The 15,851-nt window shown below is 46.3% G+C and overlaps 1 long non-coding RNA gene across 2 annotated transcripts in view; it reads left to right on the top strand.

Moving 5' to 3' along the window:
• LOC306655863 overlaps nt 1–15,222 on the top strand; it is a 42,243-nt gene extending 27,021 nt beyond the window's left edge. Inside the window, exons 3-7 of one of the 2 annotated variants that reach the window (XR_013762329.1) lie at nt 3,718–3,855; nt 4,484–4,695; nt 9,527–9,672; nt 13,000–13,059; nt 15,073–15,222. This is a non-coding gene — a long non-coding RNA (uncharacterized lncRNA). The remainder of the gene's footprint in view (nt 1–3,717; nt 3,856–4,483; nt 4,696–9,526; nt 9,673–12,999; nt 13,060–15,072) is intronic. The other variant, XR_013762328.1, reaches the window with a different exon arrangement.
• The last annotated feature ends 629 nt before the right edge of the window (nt 15,223–15,851 follow it).

Here is a 15,851-nt window from a genome sequence, read left to right as displayed (position 1 = left end):
ATGTTAGCTATTGTTTTTCAGTAGCTATTCTTTAACAAGTTGAGGTAATTCCCCTCTATTCCCAATTTCTAAAATTTACTTGGTCACGGCATATAGTACTTTTCAGATATTGATGGATTTCTTTCCAGTTTTCTTGTTTAGTAAAAATTTAATTCCATAGAGGACCCTGAACTTCAGTTTTCATTGGCTTTGGTATCAGGATAATACTGTCCTTATGAAATGAGTTGGGAAGTATCATCTCCTCTGCTAGTAATTTCTAGGAGGGATTGTATAGCACTGAAGCTAATTCTTTTTTAAATGTTTGATAGTATTCTCCAGTAAAACCATCTGATCCTGGATATTTTTTCTTTGGGAATTTTAAAATTACATCTATTTATTCTTGGAAACTGTTGATACTTCATGGTTTTCAGTGAATTGATCCATTGTCTTCTAACGTCAAATTTGTGAGTGTAAAGGTCATAGTGTTCTTTCATTATCTTTAGCATGGTTGTAGGATCTGTAGTGGTATTGATGATTTGTGTTTTCTCTCTTTTTGCTTTTGTTAGTCTTGCTAGAAGTTTATTAATTTCATTGATTTTTTTTGAGTCAATTTTTTGTTTGTTTTTGTTTAGGATTTTCTTATTTTCAATTTCATTGATTTCTGTTTTTTATTTCCTTCCTTGTATTTGATTTAAGTTTGTTTCTTATTTTTCTAGATCTTGAAGGAGGAACTGAGGTTGTTTATTTGAGTTTTTGACTAGCTTATCTATTTCTAATTTAAGTTATAAATAATAAATACAGTTATAAATTGTGCTATAAATCTCCCTTATGGCACTGCTTTAGCTGTATCAAACAAATGTATTTTAATTTTCATTTTGCTCTAGTATTTTTAAATTGCCTTTTTGACTTCCTCTTTTACCCATGGATTGTATAATTTCCACATGTATGAAGACTTCTTTATTATTTTTTCTAATTTGATTCCATTGTAGTCAAAGAACAGTATATGATTTCAATTCTTTTAAATTTCTTGAGATTTGTTTTATGAACTGGGATATTGTCTGTCTTGGTAAATAGTTCATGGCTGCTTAAAATACATGTATTCTGCTATTGTTTGGTACAGTATTCTCTGTTAGAGCTGTTAGAGCTTGTTGGTTGATTGTGTTGTCCTCAGTTCTTATAAATACTTTTTGATTTTCTGTCTAGCATTTATATCATTTGGTGCAGGGGGATTATTGAAACCCCAACTGTAATTGTAGCTCTTTCTACTTTTCCTTTTATCTCAATCAGTGTTTGCATCATGTACTTTGAGACTCTGTTGTGTGGTGCACACTCATTTAAGGTCAGTATGTCCTCCTGGTGGATTGATGCTTTTGCCATTATATAATGTTCCTCTTTGTCTCTAGGGATTTTCTTTGAAGTCTACTTTATTTGTTACAAATACAGTCACTCCTCTTTTTAAAACTTAATGTTTGCATGGTATATCTGAAGAAGGTGATAAGACCCTCATTTAAGGGTTACCCTCCCTGTACACAAAGAAAAGGAAATTCCTATTTCTGAAGACACGGGGACACAGAAAAGAAATCTGAATAAAGTCAGTTCATACCCATTTATTTTTTATTTATTTATTTATTTTTTATTATTTAAACAAATGGGATACATGTTGTTTCTCTATTTGTACATGGAGTCAAGGCATACCATTTGTGTAATCATAAATTTACATAGGGCAATGTTGTTTGATTCATTCTGTTATTTTTTCCCTTCCCCCCACCCCTCCCACCCCTCTTTTCCCTCTATACAGTCCTTCCTTCCTCCATTCTTACCACCCTCCTTATCCCTAACCCTAAACCTAACCCTAACCCTAACGCTAACCCCTCCTACCCCCCATTATATGTCCTCATCCGCTTATCAGCAAGATCATTTGTCCTTTAGTTTTTTTTTTTTATTGTAAACAAATGGGATACATGTTGTTTCTCTGTTTGTACATGGCGTAAAGGCATACCATTTGCGTAATCATAAATTTACATAGAGTAATGTTGTTTGATTCATTCTGTTATTTTTTCCCTTCCCCCACCCCTCCCACCCCTCTTTACCCTCTATACAGTACTTCCTTCCTCCATACTTGCCCCCCTCCCTAACCCTAACTCTAACCCTATCACTAACCCTTCCCTCCCCCCCATTATGTGTCATCCTCCACTTATTAGCGATATCATTCATCCTTTGGCTTTTTGAGATTGGCTTATCTCACTTAGCATGATATTCTCCAATTTCATCCATTTGCCTGCAAATGCCATAATTTTATCATTCTTCATGGCAGAGTAATATTCCATTGTATATATATGCCACAGTTTCTTTATCCATTCATCAACTGAAGGGCATCTAGGTTGGTTCCACAGTCTGGATATTGTGAATTGAGCAGCTATGAACATTGATGTGGCTGTATCTCTGTAGTATGCTGATTTTAAGTCCTTTGGGTATAGGCCAAGGAGTGGTATAGCTGGGTCAAATGGTGGTTCCATTCCAAGCTTTCTGAGGAATCTCCATACTGCTTTCCAGAGTGGCTGCACTAATTTGCAACCCCACCAGCAATGTATGAGTGTACTTTTTCCCCACCTATTGTTGCTTGTGTTCTTGATAATCGCCATTCTAGTTGGGGTGAGATGAAATCATACCCATTTATTACCATACATTTTGTTCCCTTAGTCCAATCAGGCTTTTCTTTTATTTTGATTTTTAAATTTGTTCTTTTTAGTTATATATGACAGTAGAATGTATTTGGACATATCATATATAGATGGATTATAACTTCCCATTCTTGTGGTTGCACATGATGTGGAGTTCCACTGGTCTGTATTCATGTATGAGCATAGGAAAGTTATGTTTGATTCTTTCTACAGTCTTTCCCATTCCCCCCTGCTCCCCCCACTCCCCCACCCCACCACTTCAATCCAATGAACCTCCATTCCTCCCTCCCCCACTCCCTGCCTTTTGTGAGTCAGCATCCACACATTAGAGAGAACATTCAACTTTTGTTTTTTTGGGATTGGCTCATTTCACTTAGCATGATAACCATCCATTTACTGGCAAATGCCATAATTTCATTCTTCTTTATGGCTAATATTCTATTGGGTATATGTGCCACATTTTCTTTATCCATTTTTCTGTTGAAGGGCACCTAGGTTGGTTCTACAGCTATTGTGAATTGAGCTGCTATAAACATTGATGTGATTGCATCACTGTAGTATGCTGATTTTAAGTCTTTTGGGTATAAATGGAGGAGTGGGATAGCTGGGACAAATGGTGGTTCCATTCCAAATTTTCTGAGGAATCTCCATACTGCTTTCCATAGAGGTTGCACCAATTTGCAGTCCCACTGCATTGAATGTATGAATGTGCTTTTTGCCCTACATCCTTACCAACATTTATTGTTGCTTGCATTCTTGATAATTGCCATTCTGACTAATGAGATGAAATCTCGGGGTAGTTTTAATTTATATATGTTTAATTGCTAGAGATGTTGAACATTTTTTAATATATTTGCTGACTATTCATACTTCTTCTGTGAAGTGTCTGTTCAGTTCCTTTGCCTAGTTCAATCATACTTTTCCATGACTTCACTTCATCAAAACTAGCATAAAAGTTCACAGGCTTCCCTGTTTCTTTGAGTCTTCAATTCCCTATGAAGGCTTCTGTGAATGTAAAACTTGCATATGTTTCTCTTGTTAGTGTATTTTGTTATAGGTTCCTCAACCATGAACCTACAATGGGTTAGGAAAAGATGGTTCCCCCTCCCTTTAGCCTCATTTCTTCATCTGTAAAGTGGAAAGAGGTTTGAGGTTGAACAAGGTGACCTTGAAGATGTCCCACTGAAGATGTTCTGTAAATCACACCTCCTGTGTGCTTCTCTAGTGGATGATGGTGGGCTGTGTCTCTGTCGAAGGATGCTCTCTTTAGGTGTGCAGGTCAGGGAGTAGGAGTGAGGGGCAGGGCATGAAGCAGAGCAGGGAGGAAGACCTCATGAGGGTCTCATGAGCTGTAACTCCTACATGTGACTGCTTCCTTGATTGAGTTTTGAGCCCCTGAGAATCTGTACCCTGGGCATCCGGGTTGTCCTTCATGGAGAAGAATGGAACTTTTGCCCACTTGTTCCTTTGTGCCATTGGGTAAAATTTTGTCTTGTGAGGTATTAGCCCTCTACTTTTCATAATTGTAAACATATGTCTAGATACTTTGGGGCTTCCCAGGGATGTCAACAGAGCAGCTCAGATGGCAGGGGGAGGCAGCAGCAAGCAGTCAGGTGCTCATTTCCATCTAGCAACATTGGTCAAGGGCACACAAGTAGAGCAGAAATGAGGGAGAAGGGCGAGGTTGAAAAAGTACCTTTAGCTGTCTCTCTTTTCCCCCAGTGGAGAGGATTTCTCTCTTTATCTGCTCAGTTGACCATTGAAAACCATCATGCCACTTAAAAATGACTCCATTTTTATTGGTCTGCTTCATCTACATTCAGGCATACATGACCGTTTTGTTTCTATGTGATTCATGGAGCAATTGGCTGCCAGCTCAGATGGAAGAAGGCAGAGCATCCTATCCTCTGCAACACAAGAGGCAGCAGTGTCTCCCATGCATTTCTGGCTGAAGACTCTATCTCTGGAGCATCCTGGTAGCTGCCAGGTGATCCTGGTGTCCGTCAGCTTCTCGCCTCCACTTGGAACTTCCCAGGTCATGATCCCTGTCTGCCTTAGCTCTTGCCTGTCACCTCTACAGTCATGGTAGTGCTTCCCAACAGCTTGCTTAATGAATTACCTGTGTATTATGGTATATACATACAATATTTCAGTGTCTGAAATATTGCTGCTAGTGCATCCTTTTTGCAATCCCCTTTAGTCCCTCATTGTGAGATGATTGCTGAGATGAAGAACAGCCGAAGCAGTCTTCTGAGAGCAATCCCAGAGTCAGAGGGAAGACATTTGCCTTGGTAACAGTTCCAATCTGTAGCAAGTCAAGAAAAACCTTTCTTTTCTTTCTTTCTTCTTTTTTTCTTTTTGCTTTTGCTTTCTTTCTTTTTTCTTCTGGCAAGTGGCAGTGATTCAGGCAATGTTTCCAATTAGGACATATGGCAGAACTAACGAATCCCTTCTACCATACATTGTCAGCCAAATTTAGTAGAGAGGATGTGAAATTTTCTTTGATGACAATAATGCCAGCAGCTGTCATCTCCTAAGCACCTACTAGGTGTCAGATCGTGGCCTGTGCTATCTCATCCCAATCTCACGATGACGCCAAGGGTAGGCGTCATTGCCTGATGCCACTGGTTCTGGATGGTGGTTTGGGAATTTCTTCATTTGAGTAGGAGGTGGAGATGGGTTTTCTTGGCTGGACTGAACTCCTGCTATAGGCAAGGCTGCGTAAACAGGTGGGTCCTGTATGAGAGGCTGTGGAGAGGCCAGGATGGGAGGCCCTAGGGACTGGAACATTAGCAGGTGGGGCAAGTTGGAGTCCTTGGGACACAAAGGAGATGTGAGCAGCAGCTTGGTCCTCCCAGCAGACTGACACTCTGGGGCCTTGTTGGGTACTGGAGACAGAACCTCTACTCAGGCTATTTAGTTCTTGGAATGAGTCTGTGTTGTGAGCCCCTTTGGTCAATCCCTGGAACTCATTGGAACATCCCTAGGAGCCTCTGAGGAGGAGAGGTGAAGGACGGGGAGTCATTTGGGTATCTCCTGTCTGAGGAGGTCTGAGCCAAGTGGCCTGGGCTGCCCAGCATGTGTGCTGGGACAGACTCCTCTCCTGAACCTCTGACCCTAGCAGAATATTCTCCTGCTGCATCGGTGGAGGATCCTGAGAGCTGCTATTTTATGATGTGGAACTCGCCAGCTCTAGGAAATTTGTGGGCTGGGGCTGCCTGAGGGAGCACCTGAGGGGGCGGCCTGAGGGCAGCCCAGTGCTGAAATTAGCCTCATATAAATTCCTGAGCCTTTCAGTTTCTCAAGAGAAGTCAGAAACTTACATTTTATGTGGGTTTTCCTGAGTTTAAATGTTGATAACTAATTAACAAGTAAACACATCCCACCATATGGCTAAACAAGACCCCTCTACTAGCCTGATGTCCTGTGGTATCAGTTTCCGCCTCTAATACGGAGGCTTCTTTCAGTGTGTGGATTATGCACTAACTCCCTAGTAGCCCCGCCTGCCTCCCATGGGCTCTGTCTCCTTCCTGCTTTGTTCTTCACAGCATCCAGCACAGGTCTGGCCCATAGTAGGTTTTCACTTAACCGTTTGTAAGAGGTGATTCCTCTTTGTACATCCTCCATGGCTGTCCAGCGGGTGTTGGAGTCTTTTTTTGCACTCTCATATTGTGTGTATGTGTGTGAGTGCGTGAATGCATGTATGTGTGAGTGAGTGATTGGTATGAGTTTGTGAGAGGGATTCCGTGTGTGTAGGAGTGAGATGGTGTAGGGGTGTGTGTGTGTGCGAGAGCATGTGTATAGGAGGAACTGTGAGCATGAGTGTGTGTGTGAGGGACAGCACGTGTGCATGTGCAGCCCTGTCGGTGTCACTCCCAACCTCCTGTCAGAGCCTGGAGTTGCTCTGCAAGCCAAGCCTCTTTGCTGCAAAGGGCAGGACAGGACAAAACCACCATTGCAGGGTGGTGACTACCTTCACTCCTCTCTAAAAATGTTTCCTGTAATGAAGGGGACTGAGACCTCTCCCCATCTCTGGAGACAGGCAGGGGCTGGGGCCTCAGCATCTCTGGACTCCTTGACCCTGGGGCCCTGAGCTGCCTTGTCTGTTGTCTGACTGCCCAGCTGGAACAGCCATAAAGAGGCTACTGCGAGTGGGGAAGGGACCCCATCATTCCCACAATGTGCCAGGCATGACAGTGGGGACTTTATGGACCCCCCCCCCCCCCCCCCCCCCCGCCCAGGCAGCTGTGTCTCCAGCTGAGCGCCAGGGAGTGTCCCCAGTCAACCTCACAGGGAGCAGAATCACCAGCTGAGTCCTGCCCCAATTTTGACCCCCAGACAGTGAGATAGAGTCAAATGGTGGTGTTTTAAGCCACTAGATCTTGGGATGGTTTGTAAAACAGACATAGATAAGCAGAACAGTAAATTCCTTTAATATTTCCCAAATGATAATGTGTCATATTTGGTAAAAGGTTTCTCTCAGGCTGCTTCAAATTAGAAAGAACTATGTCAGCAAACTGTGACAAAAAAAAAAAAAGCAGCCCGAATCCCAGAGAGACGCAGGGCTAGCTCATTCATTTGGATCCAATTCTAATGATGATGACTTATTCTTCCTCTGTTAGCAGCATCACTGGTAACTAAAGTTAGCCTTGGCTCAAAAATCAATGTGTTATTTTAGAACCCAAAGCAGGCAGTGAGTGAACTGTGGGGTGATTGACGACAGCTCTGTGGAGCTCTGGCTGGGCGCAGAGCCTCCTTCTCCCTGTTGTTGGCTCCTGGGTGGCTGCAAGGAGCAGCCGGCGACTACCCTGGTGGCCAGTAGCCCATGTGGATGCACAAAAGCCTCCAGCATGTTTTCTGCCAACCCGGGCTGAGCTCTGCCTGAATGGAGTGAGGTGACACAAGTTCCAGCCACACGTGGTGCCGTGGGCTGGGCTGTGTTCCACCCATACTCATGTTCCGAAGTCCTAAGCCCCACGATCTCGGAATGGGACTTTATTTAGACATTGAGTCCTTGCAGAAGTAATCAAGTTAAAATGAGGTCATTGGTGGAGGACCCTACCCTGTATGACTGGAATCTCTAAGAAGAGGTAATTAGGACACAGGCACAGGGAAGACGACATGAAGACAGGGAGAAGATGGCCATCTGTAAGCCAAAGAGAGCTATAAGCTAGGCCCTCTATAACCGGGGACAGATCCTTCCCTCACAGCCCTCAGATGGAACTAACTCAGTTGGCACTATGGTCTTATAAGGCAGGATACTAACACCATGACCGTTAGAACCCACTCCTTCCCAACAATGGCCACATTTCACTCCATCCAATGACTCTTTTCTCCCTTGTGGTATTTCTGCTCTTTGTGGTCTCATTAATGTGAGGAGGAGGTCCCACAATGAAGTGGGGGACCAGCTCTTTGGTACCCCCAATTCTCTGTCATGGAGGAGAAATTCCCCAGGAGGGACAGCTCCTCATGTTCTAAATCAAAGATCCATCAGCTACTGTGGCAGCTCACCTGACCACGTACATTTGGACCTATTCCTCATCATGTCGTTTGGACTCCTGGGTTATAGCTGCCCTATTCTGGGGAGCCATAAGCCAAGATGAAGGCAGGGCTGAGGGCCCCAGTGGAGTAAACTCATGGAGCCGGCTTCTAGTAGACCTTCAGAGACTAGTAGCAGTGAATAGAGGACAAACAAAGGCTGTGGGAAAGTAAGAATGTGCAGAAGGGAGTGCCCACTGAGGATGATGAAATCCTAGGGGTGGGGAAGAGGGCGGCTGAGGACAAAGGAGGGAGTGGCCGGGCTGCCTCAGGCTGCCACTCTGCCTCAGCCCTGGTATTTGTCCATGATTGCCACCCACAGGCTTCTAGGAAACAGTCCCTGAGAGTTTACTGGGCAGCGGAATGAGTTCTAGGGAATGACCTTGGCACTGAGCCGGACCAGGCAGGGTGATGGGAAGTTGGAGGAAGGCTAAGGACAGCCTCAGCTCATCTCCGGGCAGGGCTGGGCTAGAACGGACTGTGGGGCGGCCCCTGGCAAGCCAAGATGGCCTGGCTTTATACTTCCTCCTCAAGCAGTCCATGGGTGTGGGCTGCATGAGAAAGGGGTGGTCTTCATCTGGTGGGTCTTCATAATTGAGACAGGTCCTGGGGGGCTGGCAGCCTTCCCAGCAGCCTGACGACCACTAGGCTTTCCTGCTTTGCTCTCCTGCTCTTGCAGCCTCCTCCCCACTGTGCTCCAGCCTTCCATCCTCAGCACTCAGGGATCCGAGGGGACATCTGTCAGTTGCTGGCACGTGGGCCCCACCAGTTCTTGTTGGGCATCTGCTCCTTTTGTTTTTCTTTCTCCCTTTGGGTTCAGACCCTCTCTAAAGATGCCCTGGGTGGCCAAGTCCTCTGAGATTGGCTTCTGGGTCCTGCATCTTGTCTACCCCTGCCCTGTCCCCCTTAGGCACAGCCTTTCAAGCTGGGCACTACCTTGATGGGCAGTTATGTGTACACCCAGCCCTTGGTGCTGACCCTTGAGCCCTATGGCTTCTGCCTGGTACTCATGTTATGATTACGATGCTCACATATGTCCTTCTTGAAGTACTCACTGCTCTGTGTTGCTCTGGTCAGGGCTTCTCCAGGCTGGGCCAATTCGGTTCCAGAAGTGGAGATAGGGAACTGGGAGGCCACCCCACGTGCTGCTGGGAGAAATGGCCAGGGGGCCACTATATGCCTGCAGGGAGCTATCAGAGAGGAGCAGAGGTGGCAGAGGTGGGAACTGACCGGACAAGGGAACCCTAACTCCTGGGGCCTAGAGAACAACCTTGCCCTTGGCCATATGCTGATGTCACTTGAAGCAGCTGCTCTTGCTCTGCATCCAGGAAGGACTGCCCCCAGAGCAGAGAAGATTGCTCTAGGACCAAAGGGCAGTGGTTGGTCCATCCTGGTCAGAGGCCTGGAAGGTCCTAGGGAGCCATCCTGGGGATGTCTTTGCTGCCTTGGAGAGTGTTCCAAGTCCTGTGAAGAGGTCAGGTCAGCTATCACAGGGGTGGGCATGGAGGGGCCCCACCAACTAGGGGTCTGGTCTTCCTCATTCCCCTCCCTGTGCTTTCCTTGACCTCATTATCCTGGACTTTCTTTGCTCCTCTTGTTTGCATAGTCTGGAGGGGTCTTCCCTATAACTTGGCACTTCAGGTGGACCCTGCTTGGGGGCATTTGAGAACTGCCTGGACAGGTCTCACACAGCAGGTGTGAGGGGGCCCAAGGGGCATGAGAGCAGAGCCAGGAAGCAAGGAAGAGCCTGAAGGAGGCAATCCCTGGGTCTCCTCTAGAGGCTAGGGTGAGTAGGGACCTTATGCAGGGAGGCCAGGTATGCCAATCTGCCCCCAGAATACTTGGATATTCCTGTCCAGAGAGGTCTTGACTTCAATTATGTGATCCTCAAACTGGAAATTACTTAATGTTCACATAAGGGGAGTGGCTATTGGAACTGTGGCAGACATTAAGGTTTTTTTTTTCTTTCTTCTTTAAAACTTTATTTTTGATGAACATATGAATTAACATGAGAAAATACTTACCAGGGAACCTCAAATACAAAAAGTAGCCTAAGAAATCATATCATATCATATATCATATCATATCCTTGCAATTTTACTTTGTAAACAAACAAGTTGGGCCTAGAAGAAAAGGCTGGAAGGAAGTATATTGATATGAGAACAGTGATTTTATTTTTCTTCTTTTCTTACATTCTTTTTGTATTTTTATAAATTCCCTATTACAGACAAGTTAGTTAAAAAGTAGAGAAAATGGAATGCTATTATTGTATTGGTATGAGGTGGGTGTCAACAAATTCATTCATCTCATTCCACAAACCTCCCAGAGCATGCCCAGGCTCAGCCTGTGCTGGACCCACAGGTCAAAAGGGGAGACATCAGTCCTTGCCCTGGGGATATGATGGAGCCCTAAAAGGTTTACCAAACACATTAATTAACAGGATAAAATCCTTTCAACATAACCTTAAGGCTAGTTGGCCCTTCACATTTGTGGGTTCCACATCCCTGGATCAACCTACTTCAGATAGAAAACATTTAGGAAAAAAACAAGTCTCTGCTGAACTCGTACAGAATTCTGCCCCCATTAGACACTAAATATCACAGTACAACTATGTACGTAGTATCTACATAGTATCTTCATAGTATCAGGTGTTTTACTTAATCTAAAGATGATTTAAATCATATAGGAGGATATACTTTTGTTATATGCAAACAAGGCATCATTTTATAGAAGGGACTTGTGCATCGAGGATTTGGTATTTGCAGCCTCCTTTTTGTACAGTCCTCCCCTGTGGACACCAAGGGAGGACTGTTCAGAAGGTAGCCTACGAAAGCACAGCTCATTCTTGCAATTTTGCTCTGTGAAAGGCAGGAGTTTTGCCTAAGCGGGGGTGGGGGCAGGGAGTGGGCCCTGGGGTGTAGAGGAGGAAGCTCAGAAGGACTTAGATATGGAGGCGCACCCAAGACCTGAAGTGGGGAGGGACATTTTATGTGACTGCTGGGAGGTAAGTGGAGGCACTTGCCTTCCTGAACAGCCTGCCTGGCTCCTGAGGAAGTGTGTGCAGGAGCTGCAGGTCCCTAGGCTCTCACTTCTCTCCTGAGCCAGCAAGGGGCAAGTCAAGACTTAATGGACCATAATAATTGGAGTAGTAAGCATGGATGCCAAAGACCCCCACCTGACATCCTCCTGCAGATACCGCCTGGTGATGCCATGTCCTGTCCACCTGATGATGCAGCTCTTGGTGTGGGTTCCATTCACATCTGTGCTCAAGGCCTGGTGCTGGAGAGTCCATGGAAACACAGGTGGTGGAGGGCCAGAACTGCAGGGTTGGGTCCCAACTCCTTGTCCAGGGACTGATGTTGTCCATGCCCAACCCTAGTTCATTAAATGAGATAAGAGTGACTGAGCAGATGGTATCTGACAGCCCTGGGCAGACATTTGTTTACGAGTGAAGCTGGCATTGTTGAATGATGCAGAGGTAGTCATTGAAACTATGCAGAGACTTCTCCCCCTGCACCTGTCATTTCCCAGGCTTACCTGGGAAGGACACCCTTGGGCTGCCCCCAGGAGCATGGGTGCCTTAGGTCCTAGCATATGAGAATGGAGTCACAGGAACAGTAGTGACACAAGTTTTAATTCCCTCTTGCTCCACATACCAGTTCCATCCCTCTGTCCCTCCACCTGTCGCACTACTGCATTTCTGGGAATCCTGGGCCTCCCAAGTGCTGGCCAACATGGTCTCTCCATGAAGCTGCCCTGTGCACAGTGCCCTTGTGAGGAGGCTCCGATGCAGGGCATTCATGGGAATCACCATGTGTCCAGGCTGCCAGTCCCCAGATGGCACTCTGTCTGTGCAGCCCCTTCCCCTGGGCCCTCCAGCCCACAGAGATCTGATGGGTTTGTCTGGGTTTCTTCTTCCTCTCTGTGATGGCTGAGAGCCAGTGCAAGGGCCCTGCAGCATCTGTCTGCTTCCTTCATTATTATCACCAGGTAGCTCCCGCTGTGGGACTGATTTGGGTGGAGGTGAGCGGCGTTCAGTGGACTGTGTGCTGTTGTTGCTAGTTTTCCATTTTATGGGTATGTGGAAGGTGGAATGTCCTGGTTTCTTTGTGGTTGAGTGGAAAATCTGGAAATTAGTTTTGGCTTAATTAATTGTGTGTGTGTGTGTGGTACTGGAGATTGAACCCAGGGGTGTTCTAACCACTGAGAAACATCCCCAGTCTTTTTCATTTTTCATTTTGAGGTAGGTTTTAGCTAAGTTGCTGAGGCTGGCTTCAAACTTGTGATCCTCTTGCCTGGAACTCCTGAGTCACTGGTACTACAGGCACACACCTGGCTGGGCTTAATTGTTAGGGGAAGTGATGAGCTGAGGGTGACTTCCAGGCTAAGCATATAATGAGGCCCTGCAGAGTTCTTTCTTCCTCTCCTAGTGATCAGCACAATTACAGGGGATGATTCCCAAACTCCAGCCTGGGCCTCGGAGTGAGTGGAGCGCAGTACTTTCTCTGTAATTGACAGTGTGAGCTTTGTGCATCTCTGGTCTATGAGTTGCAATGCTGTGCGTTATCAGCTGGTGCAGGGCAGGCACGCAGACCCTGATGAATAGAGGTTCTGCAGAAACTATAGCTTGCCCAGAAAGGAGAACTGATCTCAACAGAAGGGGTTCTGGAGGTTCACAGAGTTCAATCCTTACATTTTACAGAAGGGCAGTCTGAGACCCAAAGGGGAAAGGTCACAGTCTCAGGTCACACAAACATTTGAGAGTCACATCTCTGCATGTGGTGTTGCCTTCTTTTTGCAGAATCATATTGACGCAGATGCTTCCAAAGCAGAAGAGAAAAATGAATGGCCTGAATTTAGGGTGAGGAGGTTAATCAAGTAAAGAGAATTCTAACTGAACACTTTGTGTGTGTGTGTGTGTGTGTGTGTGTGTGTGTATGTGTGTTTGTGTGGTACTGGGGATTTAATGCAGGGGTACTCTACCACTGAATTACATACCAGCCCTTTTATTTTATTTATTTATTTATTTTTGTGGTGCTGGGGATTGAACCTAGCCTTGTGCTTGCAAAGCAAGCACTCTACCAACTGAGCTATATCCCCAGCCCACACCAGCACTTTTAAAATGTCTTATTTTGAGACAGGATCTCACTGAGTTGCTGAGGCTAGCCTTGAACTTGAAATCCTCCTGCCTCGGCTTCCCCAGGGGCTGGAATTATAGGTGTGCCACCACATTGGCTGAACACTTATTTTTAACATAAGCCTGAGGCCAACAGGACTTATCCTGCTGCTGTCATTGAAGACATGGGCATCTCTGTAAGGGTGTGGCGAGGCCAACGACACCTTTGGATAATGGTGTGGCCCTCTCTGAGGACATGAACAGGCCTGAGGTTGGTGGAGACCAAGTGAACAAGAGACAAGAGCTGTGAGGAGCTGCCTCATTTATGGTGGGGTGCTAGCAAGGTCCTTCCTGGAAGGTTGTACCCAGGAAGTTGTGCCATTTGTGTTTTAAAGGTGAAGGCATGTGTTGGGTGTGGCAGTGTACAGATGTAATCCCAACTGTTTGGGAGGCAGGAGTAGGAGGATCTAAAGTTTGAGGACAGCCTGGACAACTAAGACCCTATCTCAAAATTTTAAAATAGAACTTTAAAAGGGCTGGGGATGTAGCTCAGTGGTAGAGCACCCCTGGATTCAATCTTTATAGTATGGGTGGAAGGGCGGGGGAGGTAGAAGGCACAGAGGTTTGCAAATGTTAAGTCACTTGTCTAGAGTCACATAGGTAGTGATGACAGAGTTAGGCTTTAAACACATAGGGTGTAGCTCTGGCACCCACACTGGCCCAGAGAACTGCAACAGACAGCCCCACTGATCATCCAGATTTTGCCACATGTGAGCTGAGTGTCCCTGAGTGTTACTTTGCTTCTGATGCTCAGTTTCCTCACCTGTCAGGTGAAGATCTAGGGCAGATCCTGGGAGTGATGTCCTGGAGGCCATTTGAGGTTTGCAAACAACATGTGTGAATGTAGGCCAGCGCCCAGCACTCAGCAGGCACTGTGTATGTTTACAGAGTCCTTGAAGGGGATTCAATTCTTCTACCTCAAGACCAACATGCGTGCCTAAGTCTGCAGCCAGCGCTTTCCCCGGAAGAGAAGCCCCATTTCCCTGAGGCTTTGGCAGTGGTTCCGAGAAAGGGCTGGCCCCTTCTGGGAAGGAAGGAGTAGAGAGGAGAGAGGGTGGCTGCTGAAGCAGCTGGGGCCTGAGCTGAGAGGTCAGGTGAGGGGAGCAGACGATGCCGGGAAAGAGCATATTGATTTCCTCCTTTTAAAAATGGACTCAAGTGGAATCATTCATAATGTGCTCTCCCCACCACTGACAATACCCATTCCCATCACTGTCAGGGAAATGGATTTGCAGCACTCTCGGAAAAAGCAAACACTTTGTTGGAGATGTGCAAACAGGACTTGGTTCTGTCCCTGGAGGGCTTGCTGGTGGCTTTCTGGAGACAGAGGGTGGTAGGATGAACCAGCTGGGGGTTGTTTCTGGAACAAGGTTTGCATGGAACATTGTGGCTATAACAAATGCCACCCCATAGTGGGCAGGACGTTGAAGGGGTTACTCTAAGGGAACTGTCAAAGCCTGGAATGAGGGAGGCCTAGGGAGGCAGCATTTGAGCTCTCAGGACCAGAGAGTGGCCATGAAGAACCTTCTAGGCCCATGAACATCGTACCCAGCACCTGGGCAAGTAGCTCCTTGTAGGCACCTAGTGGGAGCCTGGTGTGCCTGCACCCACAGCGTGAGGGCAGGGTGTGAGGAGGCTGGAGAGATGGATTGGGGCAGACCTGAGAGTACCAATGTCTTTCCTGCTGCCACCCTGCAGGGGAGGCCAAGCCTGGTATGGACCAGAGCACCTCTGGAGACAAGATGGGGATTGGTGTAGCCACTGCTGGACAATCAAGATGCCAACACTGGCCTGGAGCTGGACAAAGGGACACTGATTGGGATCACCTGGTTTTTTTTTTTTTTTTTCCCCTTTGTTTTTCTTTTCTTTTTGGTACCTGGCATTGAACCCAGAGGTGCTTTACCACTGAGCCACATCCTTAACCCTTTTTATTGTTTAATTTTGAGACAGAGTCTCTAAGTTGCTTAGGGCCTTTCTAAATTGCTAATTGCTGAGGCTGTCTTCGAACTTGTTGATCCTCCTGTCTCAGCCTCCTGAGTTGCTGGAATTACAGGCATGTGCCATCACACCCAGCTGGGATTCCCTTTGTACTTCCCTTAGGCTTGTTCCAAGGATGCTATGGCTCCTGTGAACAGTCCTGCCAACTCTAAAGCCCTGGGATCAATTTCCTACCCAACAAGACTGCTTCTTGTGCCAACAGGTGTCAGGAAGCTGTTGTCCTAAGCATGCATCTTGGTGTCACTCATTCCTTCATCCCTCTGGAGGAACATTGATACTAAGCCTTGTTGGGAGAATCCATGGTGAGGAGATGTCAGCCTTCTGTCACTGTGACAAATCCTGGAGATAAACAACTTATAAGGATGAAGGGTTTATTTTGGCTCATGGTTTCAGAAATTTCAGTCCTTGGTTGCTTGGCCCTATCACTTTGGGCCTGTGGTGGCACAGTGCATCATGGCAGGGGCATGTGGTGAATGAAG

The sequence above is a fragment of the Sciurus vulgaris genome, assembly GCF_902686455.1.
Source record: "Sciurus vulgaris genome assembly, chromosome: 3".
Classification (NCBI taxonomy): domain Eukaryota; kingdom Metazoa; phylum Chordata; class Mammalia; order Rodentia; family Sciuridae; genus Sciurus; species Sciurus vulgaris.
This window is presented reverse-complemented; position numbering and strand designations above follow the sequence as displayed.